General features: G+C 51.5%; 1 long non-coding RNA gene across 2 annotated transcripts in view; it reads right to left on the bottom strand.

The window, feature by feature from the left end:
• LOC109495549 overlaps positions 1-19,195 on the bottom strand; it is a 49,734-nt gene that overhangs the window by 22,993 nt on the left and 7,546 nt on the right. Inside the window, exons 3-4 of one of the 2 annotated variants that reach the window (XR_006591717.1) lie at positions 18,510-18,590; positions 16,483-16,597 (exon numbers count right to left, since the gene is read on the bottom strand). This is a non-coding gene — a long non-coding RNA (uncharacterized LOC109495549). Of the gene's footprint in view, positions 1-16,482; positions 16,598-18,208; positions 18,253-18,509; positions 18,591-19,195 lie in introns of those variants that run through there. The other variant, XR_002739169.2, reaches the window with a different exon arrangement.

Raw genomic sequence — 19,195 nt, 5'->3', positions numbered from 1 at the left:
CAAGCCTGTTTCCACATCCGTTAAATGGGGATGTTAACAGTACCTACTGTATAGAGCTGTTGTGAATACTAAGTCCAATATATACTAAGCACAATACAAATACAAGTGCTTAACCCTCAGTAAATGTGAGTGGTGATAATGGTGATGATGAAGGTGAACACGATCTCCCCCCCCCCCCAAAACAATCTCTCAAATGGCTGTGGCTCCACTCTGGCTCACGATTGTTCCTTCTCGTGTTCGCTTCCAACCCAGGTCCCTTAGCTGCCACGCCCAGTGAATGCATTTTAGCTCACGTCTGTGTTTCAGTTCCCTTTTAACTTCTCCCAAATTGCCTTCTCTAGCCCTCAGGGAATGGAATCTCCCAGGACTCACTGATCAAAGTGAGTCCAGCCCACTTATCTCAACACCCTGACCTGACGCTTGCCCGCTTGTCAAAATCATCCAAATCAAAGTTTTACTAAAGTAGCAGAGGGGCACCTGGGGGGCTCAGACGGTTGAGCATCCAACTGTGGCTCAGGTCACGATCTCGTGGTTTGTGGGTTCGAGCCCCGCGTCGAGCTCTGCGCTGACAGCTCAGAGCCTGGGGCCTGCTTCGGATTCTGTGTCTCCCTCTGTCTCTCTCCCTGCCTGTCCCTCATTTGTGCTCTCTCTGTCTCTGAAAAAATAAACAAACTTAAAAAAATTTTAATAAAAAAGAGTATGAAATGTGAACTTAGATATTAGATAAAAGTCCAGCTCTTCCTGGTTTGAGCTCTGCTCCGATGGGGTCCTGGATGTGAATTAAGTAACAGAAGTCCACATCTGAATAACATGCTTACCAGGCGTCACTGAGTCTGTTTCCTCATCTGTAAAATGGAGATAATGATATCCACTGTGTAGGCTGCTATAAGAATTAAATGGCACCGTCTGTAAAGGACCCGGCATAGGGCCCGACTCCAGGCCCAGAATGAAGACCTTCCTTCTATACTCCTTACCCACTCTAACCAATGTGGCTAAGAATACCTCTTACTGGAGGGTGGGCTCTACTTTCAAACATGTATATGTTTTCCAGAATGCATCACTGTGGGAATCAAATCGACAGTGATAAGAAGGTGGGGCGCCTGGGTGGCTCAGTAGGTTAAGCGTCTGACTTCCGCTCAGGTCATGATCCCGCGGTTCGTGAGTTCGAGCCCTGCATCGGGCTCTGTGCTAATGGCTCAGAGCCTGGAGCCTGCTTCTGATTCTGTCTCTCTCTCTCTCTCTCTCTCTCTCTCTCTCTGCCCCTCCCTCACTCACACTCTGTCTCTCTCTCAAAAATAAATAAACACTTAAAAAAAACATTTATTAAAAAAAGAGTGACAATAAAGCATGACAACTGTATTCGTTGGCTGGAGCTATTATAACAAAATATGATGGACTGAGAACTTAGACATTTATTTCTCACAGTTCTGGAAGCTGGGAAGTCCAAAGTCAGGGTGCTGGCAGACAGGCTAATTCTGAGGCCTCCTCTCTTGGCTTGCAGGCTGCCGCCTCCTCACCGGGCGCTCACGTGAGCTTTCCTCAGCGCATGCTCACAGAAAGCAAGCAAGCCCTCTGGTGTCTCTTTTACAAGGGCACTCATCCCAATCAGACCAGGACCCCATCTTTACAACCTCATCTAACCCTAATTACCTCCCCAAAGCCCCTTCACATGCCATCACTTTGGGGGTTAGAGCTTCAACATATTAATCTGGGGGGGGTGGGGGGGAAGGGTGCACAACATTCAGTCCCTTAACGACATTATTCACCACTGCCCTTATTCATTATTACGGGATCACCAGTCTGCCTTCTAAGTCTCCACGGCTATGCAGGGAAGACTTCCAACAGTCCTGTCAGCCACCACACGGCATTGGCCAGTTTTCTTCTCTCCTGCTCCAGCCCTGAGGTCTCTGTAATTCCCGAAAGTTCTGCCAAGGCATTCAATCTCCACAGAGTCCCTGGAAAAGGCCCTCAGCCATAGCCAGAGCCAGAGCCACTGTTCCCTGTTACTGCTTCCTCTGAGTCCGCTGAGCCCCAAGAAGCTGCCGGAGCCAGGGCCACAGATGTGGTCAATGAAGGCCTGCCACCCGTGGCAGCCACGGGCCGCAGTTGTCCTGACCCCAAAAAGCAGCAGAGGCGCCCCCCCCCGCCCCCGCCTTTGGGCCGACCGTGTCACAGATTCCAGACAAAAATCTGTGATTCCTCCTCCTTCCCAGGATGCAAGCATGTTTCGCAGGGTCTTCTGTTCATCGCACAGAGCATGGCATGGAATGATGCTCGATAAACGTCATTTCACTGGTGGTGGCATGAAATACAGCGAGTCCTACAGGATGAATGCTGTACTCCAAACCGACCCTATCTCTAGCTCCAAGGCAGTATTGATCAGTGAAGCTTGTGGGCCTCAGTTCTCTCTCTCCCGAGCAAGATAAGCTGCTTCCTCAAAGCCCGAGCTTCCTTCCAGCAAGATGGGTCACACCCCTTGGTGTGCCAAGAGATATCATTCCCTCAAGGTCTCCAGGGTTGCTGGGCCGGGCCTGGGGGCCAAGAGTCATAGGCCGGACCCCTCCTGTGATCAATAGCTCCCACAGTTAACCCCCGTGTGCCACCTGATCACCACCATTCTCTACGTGCAGGACAGTCATACTCATTGCTGTCCAGCATGAACTGGAGAAAGTTGGGCAGCACTTCCTCATGCTGAAGGAACCCCAGCAGGCCTTCCCTCGTTCTGTCATGCGTGCACCCTAGGACAAGCCCAACTTGGGTTCCAGATGCCCTCTCCCACCAAAAACTGTGAGTGAAATATCATTTGCCTCTGTATCCTCTCATCTGCATCTGTATCCTCATTTCTACACGTACGTTGGTTCTCACTTTTCTTTTCCTTCCTTCACATATCTCTCAGTCTTGCTTGACCTCCTCATTCTTTCCTTTGATAACCTGATCTCATCCCCTCACTATACCTCCTCCAGCCATCCTTCCTGCCGCGCCGTCACCATCCATGGGTCTTCGTGGGTCTTCTAGAACAGTAATTTATTCCCTAACAATTGTCTGGATGGAATTCCCAAAAACTGAGCCCAAAGAGGAAGAACACCAAGATACCTTTGTATTGGAGGGCAATTTTCTAGTAGAAACCACATCCTACGAACAACTCCGTGTGTACAGATTTGAGACTCTAGATTGATAACACAATTCCCTGACAGGCACCGTCTATGAAAACTCACACACACACATACACACACAACTCACACAAGAATTAATAGACGATCTGAACAGGCTTATATCTATTAAATAAGTTGAATCAATAACTAATAACCTTCTAAAATAGAAAGTACCAGGCCTATTGAGTTCATTGGTGAATTCTACCAAATATGTAAACTCTCTACAATCTCTTTTCGCAAATAAAGCAGAAGCGTTTCTTTCTAATTAATTTGATGAGGCTGATATTACCCTAATACGGAAGCCAGACAAAGGCATTACAAGAAAAGAAAACTACAAGCCAATACCTCTCATAAACAAAGATGAAAAATCCTCAACAAAATACTAGCAAAGCAAACCCAACAATGTATAAAAAGAATTATACTGGGGCGCCTGGGTGGCTCAGTCGGTGAAGCACCCAACTCCGGCTCAGGTCATGATCTCACAGTCCGTGAGTTCGAGCCCTGTGTTGGGCTCCGTGCTGACAGCTCAGAACTTGAAGTCTGCTTCAGATTCGGTGTCTCCCTCTCTCTCTGCCCCTTTCCTGCCCACACTCTGTCACTCAAAAATAAATAAACATTAAAAGAAAAGAAAAGAAAAGAAAAGAAAAGAAGAGAAAAGAAAAGAAAAGAAAAGAAAAAGAATTGTATACCATGACCCAGTGGAACTTATTCCAGGTATGCAAGTCTGGTCCAACATTTGAAAATCAGTTAACGTAACCCATCACATCAACAGGCTAAAAAAGAAGAATGACATGATTATATCAATAGACGCAGAAAAAACATTTGACAAAATCCAACATCCATCCATATGTCATCAGGAAAATGCAAATTAAAATAACAATGAGGGGAGCCTGGGTGGCTCAGTAGGTTAAGACTCCAACTCCTGATTTCAGTCCAGGTCATGATCTCACAGTTCACGATGTCGGGCTCTGCACTGACAGTGTAGAGCCTGCTTGGGATTCTCTCTCTCCCTCTCTCTCTCTCTCTCTCTCTGTCTCTGCCACTCCCCTGCACACGTTTTCTCTCTCTCTCTCTCTCTCTCTCTCTCTCTCTGAAAATAAACAATAAACTTTAAAAAATAAAATAAAACTTGGACAGAACCAAGGTGCCCTTCAGTAGGCGAACGGATTAACAAACTGCGGTCCATCCAGACGATGGAATGTTATTCAATGATAAAAAGAAATGAGCTATCAAGCCATGAAAAGACATAGAGGAACTATAGGCTATTATTAAGCAAAAGAAGCCAACCTGAAAAGGCTGTATACTGTACAATTCCAATTACATGATGTTCTGGAAAAGGCAAAACTATAGAGAAGAGACCGTCAAAGTGCAATGGTTTCCAAGGGCTGGGAGAAAGAAGGACAAATCAATAGAACACAGAAGATTTTGAAGGCGGCAAAAATACTCCATATGATACTATAATGATGGATACATGTCATTCCACATTTGTCCAAACCCACAGAATGTACCAATACCAATGTACCAATACCAAATACTAATGTAAACTATGTCAGTGTAAATTCATCAATTATATAATAAACTCACCACTCTGGTGGAGGATGTTGGTAATGGGGGAGGCTGTGCATATGTGGGAGCAGGAGGCACATAGGAAATATCTGTACCTTCTTAATTTTGCTGTGAACCTAAAACTGCTCTAAAAAAGTGTCTGTAAAAAAAATCATGCTGCAGGGGCGCCTGGGTGGTTCAGTCAGTTGAGCATCCAACTTCAGCCCAGGTCATGATCTCATGGTTCATGAGTTCAGTCCCCGCATCAGGCTCTGTGCTGACAGCTCGGAGGCTGGGACCTGCTTCGGATTCTGTGTCTCACTCTCTCTCTCTCTGCCCCTTTCCTGTTCGCACTCTGTCTCTCTCGCTCTCAAAAATATATAAACATTAAAAACTTTTTTTTTTTTTTTTGCAGCTGAGGTCAAAGAGGTTGTTGCCTGTTTTGTCCTCTAGGGTTTTGATAGTTTCCTGTCTCACATGTAGGTCTTTCGTCCATTTTGAGTTTATTTTTGTGTCTGGTATAAGAACCTGGTCTAGTTTCATTCTTCTGCATGTTGCTGTCCATTTCTCCCCCACCATTTGCTAAAGAAGGCTGTCTTTTTTCCATTGGATACTCTTTCCTGCTTTGTCAAAGATTAGTTGGCCATACACCTGTGGGTCCAATTCTGGGTTCTCTATTCCATCGGTCTATGTGTCTGTTTTTGTGTCAATACCGTACCGTCTTGATGATTACAGCTTCGTAGGGGAGGCTCTGGCACTGGAGGGTATTATGCTAAGTGCAATGAGTCAGAGAAAAGGCAGATACCATACGTTTTCACTCATAATTGTGGGGCTTGAGAAACTTAACAGGAGACCGTGGGGGAAGGGAAGGGGGAAAAAGTAGTTACAAACAGAGGGGGAGGGAGGAAAACCATAAAAGCCTCTTAAGGACAGAGAACAACGGAGGGTTAATGGGGGGGCCGGGGGAGAGGGGGAAATGGGTGATGGGCATGGAGGAGGGCACTTGTTGGGATGAGCACTGGGTGTTGTATGGAAGGAATCTACCCCCAAAACCAAGAGCACACTGTATACGCTTTATGTTAGCCAATGTGAGAGTAAATTACAGTTAAAATAAACAAACCATTTTAATAACTTTGTAAAATGTCTTAATCATGCTGTAAAATCAAAATGTTGTTCAGTTGATATGTTTAAGCAAATGAACACATTAGTCGGCATCCACGGTCAAGTGCTGCGGCAGTCAATAAAAAGGAGGAGGAAGGCGGTGAACGGGTCTACAGTTGGCCACACAGTGGCACTCCAGGTAGCTCACCTACATTCAAGTTCACTGTCAATCACGCTTGTCCCAATTGCAAGTAGGCGACGGCTTCCCTGGACAGCGACGTTACTCCCCTAATTTTAACCTTCCCGAGTCCACTCCCCTCGTTTCTCGTTAAACCTTGGCCCTAAGAATCCACACTACCTATCACGACCACCTTGCGGAAGGAAAGAGGAGGATGCTCCCTCTCACAAGAGAAGAGGGTTGCTTCCTTCAACACAGGCATCTGCTACCTAGGATTCACCGATACGGAGAAATAGATTTACGCGCCCTCAAAAAGAAACTGAAGAGTGTTTCCCGGTAGGCTGTAGGGTTCGATGCCCGATCCTATCCAAAGCAAAAAGCCGAACACAGACCCAAACTCAGATCCCACCATCCACGGATGGAGCTGGCCGGTCAGCCTGTCTCAAGTCTTCCCCCTCCTTGCCTCCCACATCTAGCCGGTCCCCTAGTCTGTTGTTCAAGGATCCCAGCTATGCCTGCGTCCCAACCCCAGAGACCCTCACCTTCCTGAAGTCAGGCAATTGCCTGCAGGGACCCAGACCTGTCCTGCCTGCCCCACCCTGCCCTGGCAAACCCACTCTACCGTATGCCAGATAATGCACATAAAATGCTTTATTGGCGTGCGGGAGTCCTCATATCCCCCAAGGTCTCCCTTGGGCTTTTATTACCTTCATCCTATACATGTGGAAGCTGAGCTCTTGGCCCTTGTATCAAGTTCTTGGGGAACCGTTGGCCAGGCTGTGAGCGCCTTGACACTGAGAATACCTTTCATTTTTCTGCACCCCCCCCAGCCCTCCAGCAGGCACTCAGAAAACAGCCGTGCCATTGCACTACATCAACAAGCCAGCGGGGTGCTCCAAGCACCCCGACACCTGATAATATCCAGCAGGGATCTTGCCGTCGGTGTCCTCTCCCGTTCGTGTTCACACAATAAAAACTGACCTGAACATCACGTTTTTTCAGCAGCCACTACCAGAGCTTTGCATGCGAGGATTGGTTACAAACCTCACTCTCACCACATCTCCCAGGGAACGGAACCAAAAACACTCCTCCAGGGTGAGGGGGTGCACACACAGGCACTGAGGACCCCTGCCGGCCAGGTCTCCTCCCGGGGAGGTGAGCTTTCCGTGTGGGCACCTGGAAACAGAACCCACACGCTCTCTGCCCCTTGTTGCCCTGGAGCCTTGACAGCTGTCAGCTGTTCTGACATAGCCTGACAATAACGAGCCCGTAATGCCTCTTCAGGGTCTTGCTAAGTCATCAGATCCCCTGGTGATGCCATCTGCCGCCGGGGGGGGGAGCACGTCCAGAGATCCTGATCCCCAGGCGGCAGCCTGACAATGGGATTTTAGCCCGGGATTTATGCCAGGCACACAGACCCAACCTGACACTGCAGGGTTTAGAATTCAGAGCCCATACGCCAGAGTCCCCAGGGAGAAAAGCAAATGATTTTCTGAAGACAGTGGGACCTGCTGTTTCCTCTTAGGAACGCATTAATAACATGCTAATAAAAACAAAGTATCATCAAAAGAACATATTTAGATCAACTGTTCCCTTCAGCAGGTTGGAATTTCTGCAACAATCAGGGGAACAGCTTTGAGCTCTGCATAGCAGCTCCCACGCGAGACACAATCTGTCTGTTGCAGAGGGGATGAGTCAGCCTGGGGGAAGGGGGGGAGGGCAAGGACAACCTCCTACCCCAACCCCGCCCCCCACAGCAGCAGGGCGGCTCAGCTGGGTTTTCTTGTGAGATGAGCTCTTAACCTGCCTAACAGGTCACTTCTCTCTGCTTTAAAAGGAAGAGTGGTATCCCAGAGGCTCCCAAACTTTGAGGGAAGTGGCCTGTCACCGAAGCAACGACCCTCCTTCAGAGCAGGGGTGAAGCCCACCCAGCTCCTCCTCTGTCCGGGTTTCCAAAATGCAAAGCTCTATAGATACCTTTGACCCCTCGTTTCTGTCTGTTCCTCGGTCTTCTATACCCCCAGCTATAAACGGCTTTGTGCCACTTCCTGATGGGTGTTGCAGGCATTCATTCATTCAGGAAGGCATTCATGCATGCAGGCAGGCAATAATTCATGCGTGCATGCAGGCAGGCATTCATGCATGCATGCATGCAGGCAGGCAGGCATTCGTTCATGCATGCACGCATGCATTCGTTCATGCGTGCATGCAGGCAGGCCTTCCACAGGGCTGGCTGAGCACCATTACATGCTGCGTCAGGTGTTAGGGGCGTTGGGCTGAAGTTATAGCCCAGCACCACCCTCCTGGATCCCATCCACCCAGCCCTTCCTCTTACCCCCGCTTCCCACGGCAACAAGAGAAGCCTGGGACACCAGCCTGTCCGCCAGGTTGGAGGGGCTCCTGCTGGCTCCCTGCTGGCTCCCTACGGGCCCCCTGCGGGCCGGCTACCCTCCCGAGAGCTGAGCCTGGCAGAGCAGGGCCTGCTTCCTCCCGTCACACCTCTGCAGCCACTCGAGGGCCCCCCCCCTCGGCTCCCCCACTGCGGGGATGTCTCCTAAGGGCTCCTCTTCCCCGGCCTGCCTGGAGAGGCAACTGGGCCTCTGAGCCCCTCCCCCCACAAGTCCACAGTTTGCCCCCTGGAGGGTGTGCAGACCTGCCTTCCCTCCTCTCCGCCCCCCACCCCTGCTTTCTGTCCACCTGGCTCCCAACAGCGCTTTCCACAGGAGCCTTCGGGGAGGCCCTCAGCTCAGCGACACCGGATTCCGACCTCCGACCTTCACCGTCCTTTCTCCGCTTTCTCCTCTGTCGCCAAACGGTGGGGGGGTGCCACTCTGACACGTGGATTGTTGTGAGCGGAAGGCAATCGGGACCCAGCTGACTCAGGAAAGGTTGTGTTGTGTTGTGTTTCACCCTTCCCTTGACTGCCTAAAAAACATAGATCAAGGGCTTATGCCAGGAGGACAGTTCCTACCAGAGATGACTTTTTTATATCAGGCTGAGCGACGCGACCAACATCTGTTTCCCAGACATTTGCTCTCCTGTCGTCCCGTGAACTGCTTCCTCCCCCCAGCCCCAGACCCTTTCCCCTTCTCCTTAGCTCCCAGCCTCCATTGCCTGGTGTCTTGGAGCTTCCCCAGTCTTTGGGGCTCCCGTGGAATCAATTAAAAAGCGGCTCTTGCGTCCATTTAATCATGAGACCCGCCCACGAACCCACGAGGGAGGGGGGCGGGTGTCCCTCCCCACGACGCCCACAAACGGGCATCCCTTCCAGCACCTGAAGAGGGAACTGTCCCGAGACTCTGTCGTCAGCCCCACGCTGGCAGTGGCTGCCACCCCCCCCTCCCCCCGGCTGCCACCCCACCCCCACCCCGGTGCTCAGGGGTGGCACCTGTGGGCTGGCTGGTTCCTGAACTCCCGAGGTTCCCAAACACAGCTCCAGCACAGCCCGTCTCCTCGCCCCGCCCAGCTCGTCCCTCACTGCGTTTCTAAAACTTCTCCCCTGCCCCGTGTCGCTTCTCTGCTTCTCTCCCTAAAACCCTCAGAGGAGGCCACAGAGCACCGTGGCTACAATTGTGACCGTGGACGCTGGACTGTGTGGTCTCAGTCCTCACCATCCCATCGCTACCCGGGCGACCCTGAGCGGGTGACTTAACTTCCCTGGGCCTTGGTTCCCTCATCTGCAAAAAGGGGATGATCCTAGTGTCTTCTAAGAGGTGCTGGAAACGCTGACACGGGGCTCAGATCCACATCTGGCACAGAGTGCGTGTCCTGAACGTTCTTACCGAATAAAGAACGGCTCCCTGCTGCGCAGCATTTAAACCCCGGGCTTGGGGCGCCTGGGTGGCTCAGTAGGTTAAGCGGCCGACTTCGGCTCAGGTCACAATCTCACGGTCCGTGAGTTCGAGCCCCGCGTCGGGCTCTGGGCTGATGGCTCGGAGCCTGTGTCTCCCTCTCTCTGACCCTCCCCCGTTCATGCTCCGTCTCTCTCTGTCTCAAAAATATTTGGACTTTCTTCTGCCTAGAAGGTTCTTCCCCACTAGCTCCTGGCCTCCCTGCCCACCCCCGTGCTCCTCCACGCCCCACCCCTGTTTTTCATCTCCCTCCTAAGCTTGCTTGCTTTCCACGGTCCTAACAAACCAGCCCTTCTCAGCACATCGCACAGTGTTTATTGACTAGTAGGTGCTCAATAAATATTCGATGCAAGAACAGATGTCCAAGCTGTACGATAGATCAGTCATCAGTAGCCATATCTCCAGCTCCCCAGTCATTCCAGATATAATCGTTGTTTGGGCTCCTCAGCGCCAGGAAGAAGGTTCTTTTCCGAGGATATCCAAATCCCAGACAGGCAAGGGGGACTGTGGCCGGGAAGGGGCACAGGCCGAGGCTGGTTCCCCAAAAGGTGACAAGCGCAGTGTTCCAGACAGCACAGGACCCCGAAGCACTGAAGGCAGGGCCCCTGGACACTGGGTGGGATCAGAGGCCAGACTGGCCCGAGGACCCGCTGAACAACCTTCTTGCCTCTCTGGGCCTCAGTTTCTTCACCTTCAAACCCAGGGGCTTGACGCTTTGCTAAGGATTCCTCCAACTTAAAAAATCCTTGAGTCTGTCCCAATATCGAACGTGACTTGATTCCCGCCATGTCATTCCTCCACGCCAACCATTGTCAGTGGCTCCCCACTGCCCTGAGAATCCAGACTCCGCTTATACTGGTGGCTGGATTGGGTGTTCTCACTCCGGCCTTCCTGTTCCTGTCTAACGGCCCCGCTCCCCATTCAGGTGAAACTCTTCCTGCCGCCTGTTGAACAGGTCCCTTCCCTGTGCCTCCTTTTTCCACCTGAAGAACCTTCCCTCCTCTCTGCAAAGCTGACGTCCCCCCTCTCTTCTGAAACCAAGTCAAACCTCTGCTCCTTCACACAGCTGTCCCCGGGCCTCCCCAACCCGTGGCGCCTTGACCTTCCTTGTTGGCCTACCGTTCGGGTCCGCGTACCTGGTATCGTACCGCGCTATTTATCGCCCCGACCTTGCCTTCGCCGATTCCTACATATTGGTATTTTCTCGTTAGGAGTGCGGGCTTCTCAAGGAAGAGACCCTGTCTTCTCCCTTGCTACACTTTCCTCTTACGCGGCCTCAATAATCCGTTAGCCAAGAGAACAGTATTTAGTAAACCACTGGCTGAATAAGCAACTTTCTGGCTGAATCACGCGTCTCTCGAGTGTTCAGAGGCTGGAGCTAGATGCCAGTGATCACATAAGGGACCGCAGGCTTATCAACCACAGAGGCAGTTTTCGAAAACCAGATGCCTCCATGTTGGCTGCCTCGAAGTGACCAGCCCGTCACCAGCCACCTCCCTTGTGTACCCGAGGCTCCTTCCACTAAGAGACCCACACGTGTTTACGGTCATCTTGCTACCGTCTCACTGGCCCCCCTATATCCTTGGCCCCATCAACGGCATCACCCGAAAAATCAAAGCTGAGAGGCAACGGAAGAGAGGAAGAGTCTCTCCAGGTGCCCCCACCGCCCCGCGGCCCCCTGCCCAACGTCAGTCGGGCTCTGGCCTTGTGGACCCAGCCTACTTTTCGTGACTAATTTTTGCCTAAAATGGACCCCCCTGACTGCGTGTTTTCTTCTTTTGAACAAGAATGCCGGGAATCCTCACCCAGCGGCATCGGCCTGAAGGATCCAGGTCTGAAGGCTGCTCTTCTCCTGGGTCTTCCAAAAACAGAAGCATCTCGAACTCACCTCCTCACTTCCCTCCCTTCCTCTGTGCAAGCTTCGCACCTTGTGTGCACGAATGACCAGGGGCCAGGGGCCACCGAGCCCTTCAGGCCCTCGCCTGGCTTCCGTGGAGAACCAGGAACAGAAGGCCGGCGGCCCCGCTCCCTGATCCCGCCACAGCCACACCTGTTCCCAGACTTGGCCTCTGGGGACAGAGTGGCTCGCTGTGCTGAGGGACAGTGTCCAGACAGAGCGGCAGGAGCCAGGAAAGGTGGCGGGAAGGGGCCGTGGCAGGAGGAGCGGCAGAGAGCCAAAACCCACAGACGGCAGTGAACGGTCAATGCAGGTAACGGGACCCATCCAGAAACCTGTATCTACCTCTCCAGGTCTCACTTCCAGCCCGGGGTTTTCTCGGTTGCAAGATAAGGTCGGGAAGGAAAAAACACAGACAGCGGCACTTCCTTTTCCCCCAAACACCAGATGGTGCCAGATACAGAGTTCTTTCCGCCGAAGTCGGTTACTGACAGGGAGCTGGGCTCCCGCAAAGCGCCCCCTGCAGGCCCGTGCAGAGGGACGGTGCTCTATTCGTGCCCAAGTGGGTTTCACCGAAAAGGCATTTCAGAATTATTTTTGTAAAGGGTGGCTGGGTTCCCAAACCACCTGCAAAAGCTTACTTCCCCCCGAAACGTAGCTGAAATAGTGAGCGCTTGCAAAAAGAAAAACCATTTAGTGGAGGAGGCGGCGGGTGAGCGGGAGATAAGAAATGAATGCAAAGAAATGATTCTAAATAACCAGTAAAATTGGGTTGAGAGTTCCTTGAGGGCATGAGCCTTCCTTAGTGAACTGTTCGTCTGCCTTGCAAGTCACAGCTCACAGCCCGTCACTGCACGGTTTTGCTCACTGAACTCCGGGTGCTTGAGAATAAAGCCGGTTTCGTTAGAGGTGGATAAGGAGGCATCTGAAGACTTGTGTGGATTTCCTGGAATGGCTTCCCGGGATGTGGACCCTGACTGCCCTAGTTGTCTATTATCACCTCAGGTCTAGAAGTTTCCTTTCCTCCACACAGATACATTGGTAGCAATCATCATGCACTTATTAATGATAACAAGCATCCTTTTTTTTTTTTTTTTTTTGGTCCAAAAATGAACAAAACGAAGTAAAAGGGAAAACAGAGGAGACCAGAAAAGGAACGAAGGGAAGGAGGGAGATTTTCCTCGGGTGTCTCTGGGCAAAGGTGTGGAAAGAAAGGAGACACTCTTAAGCTAGAAGAGAGAGGGCAAAGAGGGAAAAAAGGAGAGAAGAGGAGAGAGGAGGAGGGAAGGGAATGAAGGCGCTTAAAGATCACCGGGCTCGATTCACGCGCTTCCTAAGCGGAAAAATCATCCCGTCGAGGATGTGAGGATTGAAAGAAACATGGCGTCAGGCACAGCGCTTGGACCCCGGTGCCTTCTCACACGTGGTAGCCGGCCTTTCTGTTACTATTACAAGACTCTTATTAGTGTTCCAACACCACGAAGGTCGCAGTGGGGACCACGTCACCTCACGCCAGCCCTCAGTGGGGGCCCACAGAGGGACACCCTGCACATCACCAACCAGGATGACCGGGAGAGGAAGAAACAGCAAAAGGGAGAGGCTGCCGGCTGGGCACCCAGTGCCAATTCACAGGGTCACCCAGGCCTGCGGGGCAAGGCCGTTCTCCCCAGAGAACCTAGAGCTCCCTGGAGAGACGGGCACCCAGCAGCGGGCGGGGGGTGGGGGTGGGGGGGTAGGGGGACTTTGCCACGTTGTCCAGTTATCCAACAACCAACCCATCCAGCAACCCCCCGATCAGGGAGGATTTCTTCTTTTGTGAGGCTTCACAAGAGAGAGTCGACCCTGTTCCCACCGCGGAAGCCAGCGAACCGGGTCACCCAGAGTTACGCCCAAGGCACCTGGTGCTCCCCGCCTCCTGACCCACCGGAGCCAACCTCGTTGGCGCCCGCTCGTTTGCAATGTCTGCTTCTCCAGCTGCCCAGGGAGCTCAAGCACCAGAGCTTCGGCTTCTGTTATTTACGCCCGAGGGAGTCCCACCCGGCGCCCAACTTGGGGGAGTCCGTCGGTCCTCAGCTGCTCGTCTTGCCCCGCGATGACCCTTGTGCCTTCATCAGGCCGCTTCCCGACTCAGTGGCTGCAGAGGACCTTGAAGATCTGCCAGCCCCGCCCCCCAAGCAGAGACGCTCTGTGCCCCGCCCCCAAACCAAGGGCCAGGAGTCCTTCCTGCGGGATCTCCGGTGCCTGGGGGGGGGGGGGCCACCACCTCCCGTGAACAGCCTTTCTGCTCCTGAAGAGCTCGGATTCGGGGCAAGTTCCCAGGTACAAGAAGATGACATCTGGCTGCTGGAAACGTCCACCCATTAAACCGATTCCCTCAGCCAGTTTTCAAAGCGTCGCAGGACTGAAAGCGAACAGAGCTCCTGCTTTTATACATTCTGGCGTGGTGACAACGAACAGGAACAGAGAGCAGCCACCAAGAAGGCAGGCAGGGCTGCTTCTAAGCTCTTTGCGGGGAGCCAGCCACTTACCGCTCACACCTTCCCTGTGAGGAGTACAGTGGCTGCCCCCCCCCCATTTTATGCAGGAGGGGGTGGGGTCGGGAGAGGTTACCAAACATGCCTGAAGTGACCCACCCGGAAAGGAAGAGAACCAGGGTCTGAACCCTGCAGTCGGAGGCCACAGCCCAGCATCCTTGGCAAAGTCACGCTGCGACACAAAAACTGCCCGGAAACAAATGGATCTGTTGTTCAGATGCTGACCTGCAGAGCAGAGGGCGGTGATTGACGGTCCCAATCGCCCGCTCCGGGGGGAGGGTCCCTGCGGGAGCAGAGCTGCTGAGGACCCAGAGGGTGGAGGAGGGTTTGGTGGGAGAGGGGGCGGTGGGAGCACGGGTATAAGGAATGGGTCTGGCCCATGATGCTACCTGGAGCTCTGTCTACAAGTAACTCTCATGTCCTCTTACCCTTCCCGGCGCCTCCTTCACACACCCGTAATTTTTTTGTGTTTTGTCTCCTCGGGAGCCTGCTAACCCCCTGGGTGCCAGCTCTGCCCAGGCCCGCTGGCTCCGCACGACTTCCCCGATGGCGACGGCGGCTGTGCAGCGGCAGCCAGGCTGGGCCGGGCCAGGCAGAGGGGCAGCCGCAGGTTCGTGCCCTCACTGCACCCAGACACGTGCACCTCTGAATCGTCACCATCGATTCGGCTGCTCTATCGGATGACTCCCAGATCTTTTCCCAGAAACAGCCCTCATTCTATATTTGGACAGTTGCTTTTTTTTAAATCTGCAAAGTTCTAACTTCCTCATGTTAGTTTCAGCCTGCTATTCCGGGCCACTGAAATTATTTTCAAATCTCTGTCCTGCCATCACTGTTACTAGGTTCCTCTGAGCTTTGTCTCATCTGCTGGATTATAAAATGTTTCTTTCTTCAGTTGAAGCATAAATAAAACTGTTGAGCGAGACAAAGCCAAGGTCAAGGACAAAGTCCTCTGCCTCAACAAGAGATCATTCCCCAGGCTGACAAAGGATACTGTTTATACCAACGAGTCTGGGACATCTGACAATAGCATCCAGTCAAATATTATACACTCTCCTCCCTCGAGATCACACAGAGCACATTTTCCTAAATGCCAGGCAGGAATGGCACATGCTGTACCCCCAGCTTTCCTTAAACTTGCACATGAATTGCCCTGCTTTAAAAAACAGAATGATGTTCATTTCTTATATTTTTTTCCCTGTAAGAAGTGATCCCTGCATCCATTTCAAAATATTCAGAATCCCTTTAAGAAATGGTTTTTTTTTTTTTTTTAATTTTTTTTTTCAACGTTTATTTATTTTTGGGACAGAGAGAGACAGAGCATGAACGGGGGAGGGGCAGAGAGAGAGGGAGACACAGAATCAGAAACAGGCTCCAGGCTCCGAGCCATCAGCCCAGAGCCTGACGCGGGGCTCGAACTCACGGACCGCGAGATCGTGACCTGGCTGAAGTCGGACGCTTAACCGACTGCGCCACCCAGGCGCCCCTAAGAAATGGTTTTTAATGTGATCTCTGTCAATACCTTGCTTATCTTCCTGATTTCTCAGGGTTATCTGCAAAAGCTCTGAAGTCATCCCTACATTTTTCTTCAGGAGAGCTCACCACCGCCTTGCAAGGAGGAGAGTGGCCTGTCTCTCTTTAATTGTCCATTCTTTCTTATGGAGAAAAGGAAACTTGCATCAGACCCTTTTTAAAACACATTGGGGAATAAATGTAATAAAAGAATCCCCAGAGAAGATTAATTTTTTTTTTTTTTTTAATATTGAGCAGCTTCTGTATAGAGTGAGAATTTCCGGACCCAAACAAGATTCCAAAAGCCTTTTCTGTGCTCAGCAACGTCTAGAAGTCTGCCCTAAGACCCCTTCCGAACACGCTTTTCCCTAGGTATTGAGTACAGCATTCTCTCCTTGTCTTTCAAATTTCCTCCTGCAGGCGGCACCCTGAGTGGGAGGGCCGTGGAGGAAGTCTGCACCCCAAGGTGCCAGACCTGGTTCCTCCCTAGCTTGGTGCTGGTCTGTTTTGAGTCACTGTGCAAGTTCACGCCACCCGTCCTCAAACCTACCACCAGCCCACCCTTCCCTTTATACGGCCCGCCTTCAAGGAAACTGTCGGAGGTGTCAAAGCAAGGGGTTGATAGGAATCTAAGTCAACGTGTGAGCATTTCCCCTCGAGGGGGATAAAAAGAAGACACAGACCACAGTGAAGAAAATAAAAGCAGAGATACCTGATTAAGATCTCCCTGCCATGATGTACGCATGGCCTCAGACCAGGCGACTGAAGGGTTATCGGTTCTGCTTTTTTCCGGCCATTTTGGACTTTTGTGGGAAATGAAATGATACCTTTGGAAAAAAGAGTAAAAAATGATCATTCTTACTGCTAATGGGCACACGGCAAAACTAGTATACTTATTTATGGCCTGTCCCAAGCTAACTTGGCCCAATCACTTTGCACTGTCAATGCAAAGCAAGGATCAACAAGAAACTCACACTCCAAGGAAGTTACCCTGAAGAAACCAAGAGAAGAAAACTACATACGTAGGCCCAAAACCGTTCGATGCCGCATAAAAAGGTCAACCCGGCGCAGTCCCAGGTATATCTTACGCACTCAAAACTATCTTTTGAAAAGCTAAGTAGGTCCAACAGTCTGATGATGATTTAATAACTTTGGCCAACAAGATGGACAAGAACATGAACACGATGAAATAGTGCACAGAAACGAAAGTCATAGTAGAAAGTCTATAAAAATAAAGGGACGGGGCTCCTGAGTGGTTCAGCCAGTTAAGCATCCAATGCTTGATTTCAGCTCCGGTCATGGGGTTGAGGCCCGCATCAGGCTCCAGGCTGAGTGCGGAGCCTGCTTGGGAAAAAAAAAAAAAAAAAAAAAAAAAAAAAATATATATATATATATATATATATATATGGATGATTGCACAGCATAAAATTAAATAAATATGCTACACTTCAAACTAACATCCAAATTGATTGCAATTAAATAGATATGTGTGTCAAGAGGATAATATGAGAAATAGAAATAGTTATGCAAAGTGAGAGAATTGAAAGCAATTTTCATGATTTTATTAACTTTTACTCTGTCGCATTTTCTTTACCACTTCGGAAGTGCTTTCGGCAGAAAGAAAAATGCACCGCCTGTGAAGGCGAGAGACTATAAAGATCTTAACCAGTTATTTTAGAAGTCATCGTGGACGCTCTTGGAGGGTTAAAATGCCTGTCCAGGGGCGCCTGGGTGGCTCAGTCTGTTGAGCGTCCGACTTCGGCACAGGTCATGATCTCACGGTTTGTGAGTTCGAGCCCCATGTCGGGCTCTGTGCAGGCAGCACGGAGCCTGGAGCCTGCTTCGAATTCTGTGTCTCCCTCTCTCTCTGCTCCTCCCTCGCTCATGCTCTGTCTCTCTCCTTCAAAAAATAAATTTAAAAACATTAAAAAAAATTTTTTTAAATAAAATAAAATGCCTGTCCAAAGGTGGGGGCTGCCCTGTGGGAGACACGGTTGGCATCCCTTAGAACTGCCCAAACTGAATTCCTCCTTCTTGAAACGTACTTGACTTCATGGCTCAATAAAATGGAGGTCGAATATCTACTTTGCCCCAGGATTCTCATACTGTTTCTGAAAATACAATCACTCTCTTTCTGACATTGTCACCTAATCTTCCGGGGCTGGTTTTGGAAGTGGCCAGCAGGGCTTTTTCCCTTCCGAAAGGTCACAAAAAAGAGTGGCCCCCATGCAGCCCCAATTTTCAAGTTGGTTTTTAATCGATCTTAACACAGCTCACAGCATTGTCATTATGAATGCGTGTCCAGGACCTAATGAGGTTAAATTTGGAACAGATTAAGCCGCCCAAACAAGGCTTTGGACTTCAGTGTCCAAGGAATTGGATTTCGAGAGAGGTTTTGGTCCCCCCCCCCCCCCAAGAGCTTACACATTTGACCTAACCTTTCCAGACACTTGCTCTCGCCTGGGTTTCCAGCTTCGCCAAGAGGGGAAGGGGCATGCGCGAGGGGCCCTAGCCCATGTGCACAATGGTGCTCCTCCCCCCACCCCCCCCGCCCCCCCCCCCCCAACCCCGGAGTTCAGCGGGGCTCTCCAGGTCTATGCAGCTCCTGCTGGTGCACGATCGCCTGCTGAGTTTCTTGGGAGAAGGACACCTGGCCCCAAAAGTCATTCTGAGGCGGCAGCTTTAAACGGGGTGACGGTCACCATTGGGACTGGTTGTGTGCTGGGACCCCCAGCTTACCAGTCCTCAGGGCTCCCAGGTGTCTGTTTGCAAAAGATGTCCCTGCAGCCTGCCAAGCAGTGTAGACTCCTCCAGCTTCCCCTGAAGGGACAATACGTGCATTGGTGTCACTTGGGGCTTGGAGTGTGATAGATGCCAGATGCCCCCAGTAGCCCACTCCTGCGACCCCGCCTCTCCCAAGAGCTGCTGTCTTCTGGGTCCCTGGCTCCCCTGACCTGAGTGTCAGCTCGCACCTGCACAGCAGGCACCCCCTTGTCTGCCCAGGGCTGCCGGGGCCGTCCAGGCCTTTGGAGCTTAGGCTGGTCCCGAACCTCCTGCAGAGGATCCGGGTGGAAGGAGGCTCTCCACCGCACAGATCTCTTTGAGGCGGCAGCTGCCTTTGGACTTGATACATGGCGGAACCTGGGGCTTCTCCAGCACTAGGGCAGCCCTGAGTCACGGGAAGACACTCAGGCCAGCCCTCCCAGCACCCGCCCCCCACCCTGCGTTGCAGTTGAGATTCCTCCAGGGAATTGCCTTCAGGGAAAATGTTCACTATTGGGTAGGTTATGGCTTGCACTTAGACAGACGGCGTGTTCCTCCGAAAGACAGCTCCTGTGACCTGGCCTCCCTTGAACCTTGCCCTGTGCCCTATCCCCGGTTCCCCTGAACTACGTGGACATGAGCAGTAGGCACCCCTCAGCAGG

This window comes from Felis catus, chromosome F1 (assembly GCF_018350175.1).
Source record: "Felis catus isolate Fca126 chromosome F1, F.catus_Fca126_mat1.0, whole genome shotgun sequence".
In the NCBI taxonomy this organism is placed as follows: Eukaryota; Metazoa; Chordata; class Mammalia; order Carnivora; family Felidae; genus Felis; species Felis catus.
This window is presented reverse-complemented; position numbering and strand designations above follow the sequence as displayed.